The 5,154-nt window shown below is 42.4% G+C and overlaps 1 pseudogene; it reads right to left on the bottom strand.

Annotated features, from left to right (window-relative positions):
• Positions 1-2,765: 2,765 nt before the first annotated feature.
• LOC123083542 (protein CWC15 homolog) lies at positions 2,766-4,463 on the bottom strand (annotated as a pseudogene).
• Between the last annotated feature and the right edge of the window lie 691 nt (positions 4,464-5,154).

Here is a 5,154-nt window from a genome sequence, read left to right as displayed (position 1 = left end):
ACACTCTGTGCATCCTTGGATCCAAGGCATGACTCATTTGACATATCAAAGATTTGCAGGCTTGTGAAAAAATTCTATCCAGTGGATTTTTCTAGTCAAGAGCAGGCTCGCCTAGACTCACAACTTCCACACTATCAGTTAGATGTTTGCAACCATCCAGAGCTGAAATCTCTTCGTCATCACTGGCTGATTTGACCGTTGCATTGCATAAAGCAGGTAAAGCCTCTGTGTGTCCAATGGTTGATAGATTATTGCGCTTGGTTATCTCCCGGTGTCAACTGCAACTGCGGAGAGAGCTTTTTCAGCAATGAAGATTATCAAGACGCGTCTCCGAAGTAAAATGAGTGACGATTTTCTTCGACCTTACATGGTTGTATACATTGGGAAGGAAATAGCCGCAAAGTTCAATGTTAATGAGGTTAATGAGATTATTGATTTGTTCGATCGACCGGCTGGGGGGCATAGATCTGCATTCGAACTAGTAGAAATGTAGTCCTTTTATTGTAAAGCTTATACTATTACATGTTTGATATCACTACAATATTCAAGACTTGAAATATTTTTGTGTTATGTCTCTTGTGTGCTTCAATGTGTTCTTTGCTCCCCCCCCCCCCCCCCCCATGGTGAAATCCTGGCTGCGCCCCTGTCTGTTGCCGCGTTGTATGCATTTGATGGGTATGTGAAATTGGGTGAGAGTGTCGGTGAAGAATGGATGGAGAGTAGCAAAGTTTTCCGATTTTTATGTAGGGAGAAATTCCATGAGTAGTGGGAGGAATCGTCAAGGGAAAACGAAGTAATATTGGGAACCCGCAAAGCTGCAAATAGGCGATGTCGAAAAATCACACTATATTAATTGAAAAGGTTAGCAGTAATGCACATGGAGAAAATGGCAAACGTGGTTGCTTTAGTATTTGACATGTTTAACGTGAGAAGAGGTATTTTTATTACATGATTGAAGGAAGTTGGCTAGAGTAGACAGATATTTATTGCTAGGTTGGTCAAGCCGCTGATGCCACAGGTCGCCAACAACTGAGAGGACTCACTGGATGACACAGTTGCTGGACAATGTGTAGAGGTCGCTATGACTATTGGATCTCATGAGAATTCTCCAAATCGCTAGGTCCTTCTCAGTAATACCGAAGGTTTCAAATTCATCGATGCGATACTTTTTGCATAATCAAATTCTTTTTCCCTTGACGATGCCATCAACTAAAAAGGTAATTCACAAACTATTTTCATAGACATAAGTGTATACGATAAATGTGAAGCTTCTGAATAATGCTATTTGCAACCAAGCAAGAAAAAATACGGTAAATATTGATATATGATACTGGCAGAGAAGGACCTGATTTTATCGGGAAAAAGGTTCATATACAAGAATCTTCAATGATGTGTACAGGGCATAAACCTAGCAAATTTGTAGTTTGTAGTAAGCCTAAATGGTTGCCAAACTAATGTACCTATTCACCACTGCAGCAACGATCCTATAATATTAGGATGGAATTCAGCATATATACACGCCTTTTATTCACAGTAGATTTACGGATATTTCACTAGCACATTCTAGCAACCAACAATGATAATAAGAAACAATTTTGGGGAAGAAGATGTACACACCTGGCCTGGAGCTGATGATGTGGGGGTATTTCATCTTTCACGTCTGAAGACGTAGACACGCTTGTAGTCAATCTTATCCCTTGCAAGAACAATACCGTATTACCGACCGGATCCGGTTAATTTGATGGAGACGACATTGATGGCCGAGTACACCATGCACGACTCCATATCAGGCATCCAGCGAGGGCAGACTTGGCTGTAAATCCACAAGTCAGGACGAACAAGACAAGAGAAGAAAAGATGAAGGGAGATGGATGAATGATTTTGTTGCAGATAGATGGATGAATCGTGTGTGTACTGACTGACATAGACTCTCTGTCAAGTACCGAGGTTTGAAGCTGCAGAAGCGGATCGGGACCAAGAAATTCTTCCTTGGGTCCCCCTCGGTGATGCCGTCGCGGCAGGCGATGTGCAGGGCCTCCGAGCGACCTCGCCGTCATCGTCATCCCCCGTCGTTCTCTTGGACGCAAGGGATCCGGCGGTGATGCCTGGCGATCGACGGATGGATGCCAACTGCCGCCGTGGAGAAGGGAGGCAGATTGGCCACAGGTGATAGGAGGGTATATCGGCGTCGGAGTGCTGACCGATTTATATACGGTGCCTGCCGTCGCCACTCGCCACCTACCACCTAGGGTTCAAGTAAAGTGGACGGCTGCAATCGTACAGGGCTCGAGAGGAGGATGGATGCATGGGTGTTTCTGCCCCCGCATCAGATTATTATGCTATTGCCACAAGGAAAGTGGCCATGTTTCCCTCCAAAAAAAAATAGCCATGTTTGTATTGGAGAACCAGGATATCAATCTCCGAGCAGTACAACGACTCCAATGCTATGAGAAAGAGGCAAAGGGTAACCTGCCAATTTGCTCGGATAAACTGTCACTAACTGTCCATCTAGCCAAACCAGAAAACAATCAAATCCACCTAGCAAAACCAGAAAACAATCAAATAGAGAAGGAACTTTAGTTGCTAGTTTAATTAAATCACTTTCCCAAAGAGAAGGCCGACAAGAAAATTTGTGTATCAAGCGCTCAATGATTTTTCCAAGACACTGCTGGGCAGTCAAACAAACTGAGAGTACTCGACAAGCATACATATTTTCCAGGTCAATGTACTAATAGAAACATCCTGAGGTCACAGCGAAGCATCAGTAATACACAAGCAGTGGGTTCTTTTCTTTACTCTTAGGAACAGGGTAAACATATCACCATTAAGATAACGTAGCTGTTACAGTTATGTCATACAAATCGATCTTCAGAATACAGAAACATCACAGGCTCTTTCAGCATGCATACTGTCCAGGCAACATAAAGCGTACAGCAGCATCATTTCATGTACCTATGCAGAAACTTGCGGTGGAAATCACTTCTGATGGTGTCTTGGTCTCTCCACGAGCCTGGTTCTTGAATACAACATCATCATCCCACCTGTGACAAAAACATATATGAACAGGATTAAGCTCGGCATAAAGCATGGCAGCATTCTTTCATAAAAAAAGGGCGCCACAACATAAAAGAAACATATAATATGATACGCTAGGCATCACTGTCCTAACCTTCTCTTCACATTGAAGGAGCCAGAGTTGTTCATATTGATCAGTGGGTTTCCTCGCATCAGCTCGGCCTCCTTCATCTTGGCCTCTTCTTCTGCTTGCTGACGCTCCTGCAGCAAACAGACATGACTTCACATTAATTCTCTAAACCTAAAGAAAAAGAGTGCCTCAAAATGATAATACGGAGAAGAAAACAACAAACCTTTCTAAGCCTGTCCTCAGCTCTTTCTTTTTTAATCCTTTCAAGCTCTGCCATTAGTGCCTCAGTGTCATCGTCGTCGTCATCATCGTCGCTGAATAAAAGTTTCGAGTTGATGAGTAAGACATAAATTAAGTTGAGATAACCAACTGAACTACAAAACTGGGCCCAGCTAAACAGCTCTATCCCAAAAAATATCAGGACAATTGCTGCATTATTCTTTTTTGCTATTTTACTATATGTTTTTCTTGTAAACATAAACATAATCCGACTGCAATGAAAAGGATGGTAGCCAGCATAAGAATGTGTATCACCCAATTCCAAAGTGTATGGTAGATAACAACTAGTGAACATTTTGGGCCCCAATTCAGGATAAAATTTATTCATGCAGTTAGAAGATGTATCCGATCCCATCCATGCAATGCAACAAAAAGAAGAGTCTCATCAGCATTTTGAACGGGTGTGATTGATAAACTACTGAGCAAGAACTAAACATACCTTTCATCATCACTTTTGAGTTCCACGTCAGAGTCATCTGCATCAATTTCACGTGGAACTATCTTATCCTCATCCCGTTTTGAACCTGTGATTACCAGAACAGAGTAAGTAAATCATTATGCTGGCTTGAACGTAGGCACTAAACAAATTTTGGTGAAGTAGTGTCACCGACCTTCTAAGAGCAGGCTTGAACTTTTTCGCCGGTCCCTCTCGTCTGCGAGAAAAAAGTGGTTGAACTAATCAATTACAATTCCCAGATACAGTAAAACAACAATAGATAAACATCACGGCAGAAAGGATATGGCAAGCACTATCTGCCCAAATGAGGGGGAAAGAGCAGATGGATCGAGAGGTATTACCAACATAGGACTTATCCTTGGATGAGAAGTGCTTGCGTTCACGCTCCTCAAGTTCATCCCTAAGATTCCTCTTCTGTACCTCCTCTTGAGTTTGTTGTCCCTCTTTTCTGCACATAAGGGGGAATGTCAGCATGTAGACATCAAAGAACTGCCAGCCCGTTTTATTAAGGATTTGGTGTCAAGAACTAAACAATCATGTAAGGCTGAAGCAATAGTTTGGCAATATATGGTGTTCTAGGTTCTGTTTATGTAACAGGTAATAAACCCAGATGATGAACCAAATATATGAACCATGCTAAGGAATTTGTTCATAGATTTACTCTCTTGATGCAGCAGCAGCAGCAGCAGCAGCAGACAAGTTCAGGTGATTATGTTCGTTACAGTTACACTAGGTGCTAAGTAGTTACTGCAGCTCCAAAATGCAAATAGTTGGTTGTCCTGGTGATAAATGGCTACATTTTGTTTGATATTCCCAGGTTTTTCCACATAACCTGACTTATTTAGGTCAGGGGTGTTCAGTATGTTACTTAACTAGTAGTATTGGTGCAGTAAACAAGTGTCTGGGTTTGTACAGAAATCAACCTAATCCTGGCAACCTTGAACCAAGTAGCAGACTATTTGCAAAGATTGCCAGAGAAAAGCCGGTTGCACTTGTAATGGCCTATTCAGGCCCAAAACATATGCAATATGACTACATAGTTGGCAAAAGACCAACCACAACCTGCGCTAATGTAAGGACTGGCGACCGGCATATGTCGCTAGCACTCTATCGCACAGGGTTCAACGAGCAAGGTCAGGGCCAGCCATCCCTATATTAGCCATGTACCGTGTCCATGATTCTGGTTAACTGGTAATAGACCCCAAATGAGGAACAAATGCACCATGATGAACCATTTGCTTATGGTGCTTAAATTTATTCTCCATACGCTGCA

This window comes from Triticum aestivum, chromosome 4A (assembly GCF_018294505.1).
Source record: "Triticum aestivum cultivar Chinese Spring chromosome 4A, IWGSC CS RefSeq v2.1, whole genome shotgun sequence".
Lineage (NCBI taxonomy): Eukaryota > Viridiplantae > Streptophyta > Magnoliopsida > Poales > Poaceae > Triticum > Triticum aestivum.
The sequence above is the reverse complement of the archived record's forward strand: the minus strand, read 5'-3'. Positions and strand labels throughout refer to the sequence as shown.